The sequence below is a fragment of the Tachypleus tridentatus genome, chromosome 6 (assembly GCF_004210375.1).
Source record: "Tachypleus tridentatus isolate NWPU-2018 chromosome 6, ASM421037v1, whole genome shotgun sequence".
Taxonomy (NCBI): Eukaryota; Metazoa; Arthropoda; class Merostomata; order Xiphosura; family Limulidae; genus Tachypleus; species Tachypleus tridentatus.
This window is the reverse complement of record NC_134830.1, coordinates 86,776,540-86,788,339: the sequence shown is the minus strand read 5'-3', so window position 1 is coordinate 86,788,339 and position 11,800 is coordinate 86,776,540.

Below are 11,800 nucleotides of genomic sequence, written 5' to 3'. Positions count from 1 at the left end.
TACATTTCACCATTATAAAAGATCTAATGGTGTTTCTGTTTGCTGACCCAAGAAGCTATGCTGACGAGACTTGAATAGGCAAAACTAAAGTCTACAACAGAGGGTACAGTTGATTAAAGCACGCATCAGACCTCTATGTCACAGATACAGATTTTCTTGCATATTACTCCCGGTAAAAAGAAAAATTTTAATATAAACACGTTAACTTGTTTTGACGTTTACCATGTTATATTTATGAGTGTTTAGATTTATGATTTCTGCATAATTCCCGGAATCAGTCCCGCTATACTCTCCCTAAAATATTCTCCAAACTTTTGTTTCTATTTAACACTTCATAATATTTTTAAACTTTATCATTTCTAAAGATTCTCGGATATTATTGACTCTGATACTATTCGGTTGAGCCAATATTACTATTTTTCCTATAATGTCTTTTATAATTATAGATGTTCTGAGAAGGCTGAACTTTCAGTCCTTTCATTTTTTTACACATCTCTCATTTTTTTACAAAACTATATTTTAAATTATGTTTTGTTTGTGCAGCATAAACACTTCCACATTCACATTTAATTTTATAAATTACAGCTTTTTTCATTAAGAGTATATTAGCTCTAGAATGACCTAAAATTTGTTTCATCAGTTTAAATGCAGAATAAGGTATTTGTTATTTTAAACATTTTTTGAATAAACCAGTAATTAAATCTGGAACATGTGAAAAAGTAACCAGTTCTTTTTAATCTTATACTAACTGGGTTTTATAGTATTATCTTGATTCATTATTACGAAATTAACTAATTTCTTATTAACTGCTCTGTCTGCAACTGTTCGATGAAATCTTCTTTCAACTGTTATATATTTCTTTACTAACAACATATGTTTAACTCCTCTTATTATTTTTAATTTCTTAAATAAATTTTATAGATTTTTCTAGGCTATTCAAATAACATACAAGCTTTATTAATTAATGCTTTATATTCATATCTCCACATACGTTATCGAAATTCTAGATTTTGTATTTTACACTTTTAACAGTTTTTATTTCAAATACATCCATATATAAGTGATTATGTATATTTTTATAGCAAAGCCACATCAGGCTATTTGTTGTGTCCACCGAGGGGAATCGAATCCATGATTTTATCATTGTAAATCTGTAGACTTACTTCTGTCCCAGCGAGGGACCAATATATAAATCACATAATAATGGGGAAGTGGGGATCCCATTGCTAACCTATCATTTTGTTTATAAGAAGCACGGATAACCCGAAAAATGGACTTTTATACATATCTTTCTTAAATTAATTGTACTTATAGTTTCAACTGCTGAAGTTTATTTTGATGATTGGTTCGTTGTTTGGCGTTAACTGGATTTTCTGCGCTAAACAACTGGTTAAAAAAATCACGTAAAATGTAAAAATTAATCAAAATAAAACAAAACAGTGGTTCAAAATTGGATAAAAACTTAAATAGAATTAAAAAGGCCAATGGGTCTTAAAATTTAAAAACATAAGTAAGGTGGGTAGTGTCAACATTGCGAATGACACTGTCCAACGTCAGATGTAAACCCGTGAAAAATAAACATATCTAAAATGGTGTCGTCGTTCAGAGTCGTTACGACCACAGGAAAGTAAAAAGTGGGCTATTGTGACTCAAATGCAACAAAGATCACACATTGATACATCAGGTCCAGATAAAAAATATGATGAGTTAGGAAACTGTGACCAATGGATAGCCTAGCCTGGAAAAATCCTCCTTCTAATCCTTATAGAAACAAGATAGCCAAAGAGCAACAGAATGTTTGATCTGGAAAAGCTTGTTATCACGTTGCTTATTCCAAGTTGACTGCAACCAGTGCGAAACCAAGCCTTGAATACAGTACTGTAGTTCATATATGGGACAAACATGGCAATTAAACCACCAGCCAGATGGACTTAGATGCAGTATCAGAGAGCTTGTTCCTACAAATATGGGCGTGGCCTAGTATCTAGGAAAATCAGATAGATGTAGAAAGTAAAGAGAAGAGGGCCAGTTGATATTTAACGTCGACGATAACAGGACGAAGTGCTTCCAGGACTAGTAAAGGGCAAAAAGAGTCAGCATAAATAGTGTCATTGGTATGCTGCATAGTTTTACATGATCCAGGGCAAGAGAGGAATACAACTAAGCAGTAAACACAGAAACTGATCAGGGAATCCTGTGTGCAACCACCAAATCACAGCAAACCATGGCTGAGTCCACAGAGTCATCTGGTTTCAAATCATCCGTATAGATGGGAATTGAAGGGTAGTTCAAAAGATGTTCAGCAAATAAAAGATGATACTTCCAATTGGGAGTCTCCACCTTCCTCAGATGACTCAAAGAAAGATCAGAGGTGGGGATAATAATAATTCATAATGGGATGGGCTGACCAGTGGAGACAGCAACGTCGTCCAAGGACAGACCCAATTCAGTTAGCTGTGCATGGACACAAAGGCCAAAAGGAAGAATGGTAGGCCCTCTCGTCTGTAAAAGCATAGTCCACTGAAAAGGGAAGACACAACCTCAGGTGGGATGCTGTGGTAAGGGTCAAAAGTTTGAAGCATACAGTAAAAAAAGTTGAAAGTGGCAGAGGTAAAGAGTTGGTTCGTGAGACCCAGTGTACAAATTCTTGACTGGAGAGTGCAGAGCTGAAGCCCCAGATGGCGCATGGGGTCGGGTCTAACATCTTTAAGACTGAGGTTCTGCCACAACCATAGACCAGAGATCCATAATCCAGTTTGGATCGAATGAGGGCATGATAAATCTTTAGCACAGAACATTGATCTACTCCACATAGTTGCATTATGTGTGGAATGAAAGACAGCTCACGGTCAAAGATAATTCCCAAGAACTTTGCCTCATGGACCACAGAAAGAAGAAAATCATCAAGATTGATCTTGTGATTAGGGTGAATACCCCGTTTGCAACAAAATTGCATGCAAACGGTTTTAGAAAAAGAAAAGGTAAAAACCATCTACCGTGGTGCCTTTTTTATGTGCAGAAAACACTTTATTTCACGTATATATGTAAAAACGGCTGGTATGGATTGAGAATTTTTTTTATGTAGAGGAGCGAACAACGTCTCGACCTTTTTCGGTCATCGCCTGGTTCACAAAGAAAGAAAGAGGTAACTGACCGATAGCTGACCACATGTTTGAAGGGGGTTGTGTAACTGAGTGTAGGAATGTAGAGAACGTGCTTAGATGTAGGATTATATTTATTAATATAGGTATAAAGGTGTTCCTTCGTATTGGTTTATTTTGGGCTTGAGTTGTTGTATAAGTAAGGCTTCTTTAATTTTGCGGTTGTTCATGTTTGTTTTTTATTTAGTATTTGGGTGTTTTTATGGTTATGTTGTGCTTATTTAATTTGCAGTGTTTGTAAACGAGTGAAGGTGACTTTTGTGTTCTGTGAATCTGGTTTCCATTTTTCAACTTGTTTCTCCAATATAATAGTGGTGGCAGTTATCGTATTGTATTTTATAAATAATGTTGGTGTGGTGTTTGTCAGTGTAGTTTTTACATAGCATGAACCTTAGTTTTGTGCATGGTTTTTGAATAAATTTGGTATTAACTGGAATGTCATATTTTGTTACTAATTTTTCCAAAATGTTGGTTATTTTGCTACTAAAGAAAGTTTCGATGCTATGAATTGGCTGCATTCTGATGAGTTATCAGGTGTAGCTGATAATGCTGCGTATTTGTACAAACAGCTTTTCGATAAGTCTATAAGCAAAGCAGTTTCTTTGCTCTTACTCGCTTGCACAATATTTGGACAAAGGTATCAACGTTCCCAGTGGTCGGCTCAAGAAAATTTCGCCGGCGTTGAGGAGAAGGATTCGATGGGTTGTCCGGCAAGACACCAGCCGATCGTCGAACCAGATTAAGGCCCTTACAGACGCAGGATGCAGCTCAAGAACAATAAGACTGCAGTACAAGAGAAAGGCTTAAAAACCATAAACGTCTTCAAAGGCCACGTTTCCTTCCACACCACGAAACAACTAGATTAAACATGGAACGTAGAAAAGTGGAAGAAAGTATTGTTCTCTGATGAGAAACAATTTAACCTGGATGGTCCAGATGGCTTCCAACGTTACTGACACGATAAGGATATCCCCCAGGAGACATTTTCTACATGACACAGTGGAGGAGGTTCCATCATGATCTGGGGTGCTTTCTCCTTCCATGGAACAATGGACCTTCAGGTTATACAGGGGCGTCAAACAAGAGCTGGCTACATTGGCATGTTGGAGAAAGCATCCTTATTGACTGAAGGCCCTCGCTTGTGTGAAATTATTGGATCTTTCAGCAGGACAACGCTGCAATCCACAATGCCCGCAGGACAAAGGTCTTTTTCATGGCGAATAACGTGATTCTTTTGGACCATCCAGCGAGTTCTCCCGCACTAAATCGCATAGAAAATGTTTCGGGTGGATGGCAAGGGAAGTCTATAGAAATGGACGTCAATTCCATATAGTGCATGATCTTCGTGAAGCCATCTTCACCACTTGGAATAACATTCCAGCCAGTCTTCTGCAAACGCTTATATCGACCACGTCAAAGTGAATGTTTGCAGTTATTCAAAATGACGGCTGTGTAACTCACTATTGAGACTTCTTGTTGGGCATTTCCTACCCTGTTTAGGACTTCTTTTTGGTATCGTCTTAAACTTTTGACCAGCTAGTATTTAGGCTAATTTGTAGTGTTTACATTTTCCCTATTAAATGCTGAAAAAGTTTTTATTTTTATTTTCTCTTTTCTTATTTTCATCTTTCGAAGCTCTACTCAAATAAGTGGTTGAGTCTAACAACGCAAAATGCATATTTTTTCTTTATGTTCATTGGCCTTAAGATTTTGGCCAGCAGTGTATTTTGTTCTCACTTACGAGTACAGTTTATTGCCTTTTTTTGAAAACGTTAGTTATTACTATATGATAAGTTTTAAATACAAAACCGAGTAAGATTTACATTGTCTATTGATATCAGTATTAATAGTTCAAATGATATTTCATTTACCATTTTTTTATGTCGACTATCAGAACAACTGTTATACAATTTCATTCGTAATGATACATTAAATAATTATGTTGAAGAGTAGTTTTGATTGTATTATAAATGATAATTTTGTCAAAAATTCAAAACTGTGTTTCAAAAGATGTCATAAACATCATGCAATTGTTAATGAATGCCTTCTTTCAGCTTTTTAAGGCTTATGAGCTATTAATGTCTACACATTTGTTTCTACAGACTTTTCCTCTCTGACAACTGGGTTAAAGTCACTACTTCATACCAGATTGGAACAGAGAATGATTCAGTTAATGTGAGGATATTTCTTTCACTCAGGTCTTTCAGTGAGTAAGATCCTTGTTTTATCTGTCTACGTAAAATGCCCTCCTGATCTGCTGGTATCGCTACTGGACAGACATTCCCAACTAAAAGATTCAGATAATCTACATTAGTGGGGCGAGTCTCTCAGCATCAGTCGTTTTTCAAGCCTTGAACTTAGTTTGATGGATTCCATGATCCTTTGTCAGTTTAAATCAGCATCACAGCTCATAGTTTACTCATATCCCTCTTGTATCTTCTCATCCAGGTGACTAATAATGTGGAAAACATTATATAGTTCAGTTCCAGAGTTCATCTATTCCAAACATTTATCTTTTCGAAATACTTTAGAAAATGACTGAGAGCCTCTTTTATTATTCCCCTAAATATTAAAGGTGATATCTGCTTTCTCTCGCTTACAAAGATCTGTGGAATGTGTTAAAGGATATCCTTTCCGTGTTCTTAAAGAATGCGTGGCTGCGATGCCACCATGGACATGGGTGTAAGGCAGTGGTCGTATTCAGGATCTCAAATCAAACATTTAATTGGTCCCTAGTACAGAGTAGTAGAGTGGTGTGATGTGCATTATCCCAGATATCATCAAAAGCTATGGTAGATATCATGGCTCGAAATGGTACACTGTCTCATAGTTCCTAATCTTTACCCATGTACGCCCATTGTCTTATTTGACAGGGAAATATCTCCAACAGTTGGATGTCAATCAACAACACTTCATCCATTCATTCTTAGTTAGCGACTAAATGTATGGACTGAACCTGGGATTGTGGTGTTCTGGCAGGTTACACACTGGGAGTCGTGTAGATTCCTATCCAAGTGGTCTCAGATTTGCTATGTTTCAATCTACATTAACAACATGTTAGCAATCCTTGCTCCTTTGTACAGAGATCAACTATTTGAGGCAAGATTCAATCAACAGTCTGGATGTTTCGGACATTAGCGTATCTTCTTGAGAAAGTTATTATAAGCAAAACAATGCAAGTCACTTCTGCAGCCTGGGTAAAAGTCCTATATCTAAATAAGGATTTTTCTTTTAGCCAACGATACATAAGTATGAATTCATTATGTCTGAAAAACATGTGTTCCTAAATCAATTAAATACAAAAATACGAAATCCTATAACCCCAGCATTTTCGAAATATGGGCCTTTACTCATCAAAGACCAGTTATAGAGAAAACCCACTGACACACCACAGTATGTTCACTGCAAAAGCTTTCACCCCACTCACATTAAATGGAATGTTACCTATAATCAAGCAATCCCATTCAAGAAAATATGGTCCGGCAAGACAAAATACAAAAAAACAACAACACCCAAAACCCAAAACAAACAATTTTACAAACGCTATAAAGATATCAACGACAGAGTAAGCTCGAACGTTAATATATCTACGAGTATATTAGATATTGCGAATGCTTCAAGCTAAACCAGCCATCAAAACAAATGTACCGGTGTATCGACAAAGAATTACTTTGCTCTCCATGAACGTCGATAAATGTTTCAGTTCCAGACCAAATATAAGAGTCTGTTGTTTGTAAGTTTGTACAACTCTTGTATATAAACCATAATTTGTAATAACTATTCGTAATAATAGTTATTATAAATTGTATTTTTTGTATATTAAAATAAATTTGTTTTCAAAATATCATTAATTTGATACGTATTTAATTTAAATTCAAACTTCTGGTTATTTAAATTTATAATAAGTAACATTGTTCATCCGAAAATGAATTGCACCTATCACATAATGTATTTTATCATCCATATAATAAAATAAAACGAATTCGTGAAAACTACCTACTAATTATTAAATTCTAAAGAAATTACTTGTTCAACACATACACACACACCATTCACCTCATAGTGTAAAAATGTATTTCTCAGTATGTAAAACACCCTAACAACTCTTACAGAACGTTTCAGTAGTGATATACAGTCATGTGAAAAAGTTAGGACATCCTATGAAAGCCTATGTAGTTGTGTAACATTTTTGGATATATAGATATTTAATCTCAATTTTAACAATACTGAGAAATTATAGGAATATAACTAAACAATTAAAACGGAAGAAAAGACTTTTCAAGACCTTCTGTAAATGTAATTCTACAAAATTGCATATTTTAACTGAAGATAAAGTTAGGATACCTTACCCTCAAATAGCTAATGTTAACCCCTTTGGCTGAAATAACTGCAGTGAGACGCTTCTTGTAGCCATCTACCAGTCTCTGACATCGGTCTGAAGAAAGTTTGCCCCACTCCTCAATGCAAAATTCTTTCAGCTGTGAGATGTTTGAGGGGTTTCTTGCATGTACAGCCCGTTTCAGGTCACCTCACAGCATTTCAATGGGACTAAGATCTGGGCTTTGATTGGGCCATTCCAGGACTCTCCATTTCTTAGTTTTCAGCCACTCCTTGGTGGATTTACTGGTATGTTTTGGGTCATTGTCGTGTTGCAGGGTCCAGTTCCGCTTCAGCTTTAATGTTCTTATAGATGGTCTCACATGATCCTCAAGCACCCTCTGATACACGGTAGATTTCATGGTGGATTCTATGATTGTGAGCTATCCAGGTCCTGCTGCAGCAAAGCAGTCTCAAACCGTGACACTTCCACCTCCATGCTTCACATTTGATATGAGGTTTTTTTCCTGGAGAGCTGTACTTGATTTACGCCAAACATGTCCTCTGTTCTGGCGTCCAAATAATTCAATTTGGGACTCATCTGTCCAAAGAACATTATTCCAGAAGTCCTGATCTTTGTCTACATTCTCTCTGGCAAACTTCCGTCTGGCCTTGATGTTTCTCTCACAGAGCAAAGGTTTCCTCCTTGCACACCTCCCATGCAAGTTAAACTTGTGCAGTCTCTTTCTGATTGTAGAGGCATGTACTTTCACATAAACAGTAGTCAGAGCCTGCTGTAGGTCCCGTGATGACATGTTAGGGTGTTTGGAGACCTCTTTTAGCATCTTGCGGTCTGCTCTTGGGGTGAACTTGTTTGGACGACCAAACCTGGGCATGTTGGCAGTTGTTTTGAAAGCCCTCCACTTGTTGACTATTATGGACAGTGGAATGTCTGATTTCAAAATATTTTGGGATCTTTTTAAATCCCTTACCAGACTCATAAGCTGCTACAAATTTCTTTCTGAAGGCCTCAGACAGCTCTTTTGCTCTCACCATGGTGCTCACTCTCGCTTCAACAGTCAGGAGCACACCAAACTAAATGTCTGAGGTTTAAATAGAGCAAGCCTCATTCAAAATGCTGAGTAACGATCTTCTAATCATGTGTACCTGGTGTGATACACCTGTGTGTGAGTTGAGCCATTTTAAGTGGGAATAAATGTGGGGGTGTCCTAAGTTTTTCCTCAGTTAGAATTACATTTACAGAAGATCTTAAAAAGTATTTTCTTTAATTTTAATTATTTAGTTATATTCCTATAATCTTTCAGTATTGTTGAAATTGAGATTAAATATCTATATATCCAAAAATGTTACAAAAATACACAGGCTTTCATAGGGTGTCCTAACTTTTTCACGTGATTGTATATATAAGCAACTACTATAATATAGTGCTTAGCATAAGACATTAAACAAACTAAGGTATACCTGGATAACTTGAACTTGCTTCCTTCTATTAGCAACGAAAAGGAAGTATTTGTTATTTACCACTTCAACTAACACGGTAATTCTATTAATGACGTAATTCTCATACGTGTTCAATTGAAGCTGTTGGAGAATTCAAAGAGATTTATTGTAATATCATTTTAAAGACCTTTCAACTTCAGGAAACAGACAAAAATCATGGAATCAATGATCTTTAATCATTAATCAGTTTTTCGGTCTGATAAATAAGTTTTTGTTGTTTTAATTTCGCACTTTCTGATTTTCTTATATGCGGTGTCAATTTTTGGTTTTTAACCATAATTTTTCTCAATACCTGTTATTTATTAACAATAATTTTCCATGCTTTTTTATTCTTTCTACTTAACTTTTTTATCATCGATCTTCGTATCAATATTTTACTTAATCGAAATCCAGAATATAATATTTTCGTCTCCTGTCGTGTTGCATCACGGATATGAGTCACACTTAGTATAATCTGAGCTGGTCGAAACGCTTCAGGATTATCAAGGTGTTCTGCCATGACGTCATTCTATCTATTTTTATCCTTCACTTTATGCAATCATTTCCAGTTTATCCTTAATAAACAAAAAGTCACCTTTCGAAAACGTTCAGGATGTTTTTTTTTCTTTTTCTTTGAGTATTAGATAGAAATGGTCTCATACTAATGTGCTATGTTTATACAAGATTTAATGGAATGTGGTTTGTATTTTTTGTGACATTAGTCATTTTAATAAGAATATTATTTAAAATTATCGTAGTCTTAATAAGTATCTTACTTCAAGACAAAAGTATACCAAGAGTTGACAGCGGAAGATTTGGCTGACTGCTTTCCCTCTAATTTATAATTTCAAAAATTAGAGACATTTGGATGGCCCGTTGTTTAGTTTTGAGCACAATATCTGAAAAAAAAATCGGCTTTACCTATGTTTGTTTTAACTTGTTTTGATACATTCTAAAAAGGCAAAGAACAAACGCTGATCGTGTTAAATGTTTTGTTTTTTTTGCGTACTCATATATCTAACACTTCGTCAGATAAAATATTTTTATTTTTAAAATCACTAAAATTTAGAAAGAATAATACCCACATTGTAAAACAGAAGTACAATTGTCAATGCTAAAGAATTTAGTAAAGAGCATTCGATATTCGACGAAGCTGAAAAAAAAAAAGGATAAACTAAAAACCAGTTCTACTTTAGAGATTAATACAAATGTAGAACCCGGAAGAAGGTTGTTTTGTGTAACAAAACGTGTTATTTAGTTCACACGTACACTTCTTCTTTAGTTTCTTTATAAATGTCGATGCCTTGACAGAAATTGCAATAATGTTCAGTGTGAGAGTTTACGTACTGCAACACAGTTGTGTTAACTAAATGGTAATTATTATTATATGTTATTAGCTGTTTTTCCTAATAAGCACAGAAGAAGCAAAGTGAACATAAAATATTAAAATGAGATTTAAAAGAAAGCAAAAAAGTACCAGCACAACCTTCCACATGAAAATAACACATCATTCTGATGAAATATTACTACGCATACTGCACCTAATAATGAAAACGTAAGCCTGTCAAACTTTGCACATCTATATAAATATAATAGTACTGTTTGTATGTCCATGTAACTAATTATCATAATGAATCTTCACCACAGTTGGTATAGAGGTTCATTGTGTCCACAAAGAATATATACAAATTTTCACTTTTGCATTTTGCGGTTTTTATTGCTTTTGTTACCACTTTTTTGTCTCATATAGATGAAACTTCACCAAATTTGGCACGAAGGTTTGTTGTGTGAGATACTTGCAAAATTGCGGTTTCACATTTTATATTTTGCAGTTTTTCTAAATTAAATTATATATACGGTTTTACAACAAACTCTTAGAAGTGTTCGTATCCTATCACCATAAAAGGCTCACTTACTTCCTTAATTCGATCTCCCATGTAGTATTGATGAACAAGGGCGCCCAAAAATATTTTCGTGGAGTGGGTGGGGTGCAAAACATGTATGTAGGAGATCCACTTTTATAGTGTAAGTAAACAGACTAAAGTAATGTATTATGGGTGTTTAAATGGTAACACAAATTTAAATTTTTAACTATAATGTTAAGATTACTTCGTTTGTTTGTTTGTTTTTGAATTTCGCATAAAGCTACTCGAGGGCTATCTGCGCTAGCCGTCTCTAATTTGGCAGTGTAAGACTAGAGGGAAGGCAGCTAGTCATCACCACCCACCGCCAACTCTTTGGCTACTCTTTTACCAACGAATAGTGGGATTGACCGTCACATTATAACGCCCCCACGGCTGAAAGGGCGAGCATGTTTGGTGCGATGGGGATGCTAACTCCCGACCCTCAGATTACGAGTCGCACGCCTTAACCGACCTGGCCATGCCGGATCTAATTACTTCGTAATACGTGTAAGTTTTATGAAATGTAAAATGGGGTAAATATCTCATTTTGACCTTTCTTGTTAATGAAAAGCTCAGCTAAACCAGATTATTGTAGAGGTGCTGCTGAAGTAAAAAATATATTATAATTTCGTGTTATTCATATTTTTTTTTTTCTGCTGTCAAGCATATATTTACACAATGAGTTATTTTTGCTCTGCCCACCATAGATATTGAAACATGATTTTAGTATTATAAGCTCTCGGATTTAAAGTCAAGCCAAAGAAGGAAACTTTTATTTCTTCACTGAAATTACATATTTTAGTAAGAAGTAAAAATAATTAGTTCTCTGAATAATCATGGGTGATCTATTGTGACAGAAAAGTCATATGTTATTCACACATGTAATGTATTTGAGGTTATAAACGTAACTATGTAAAT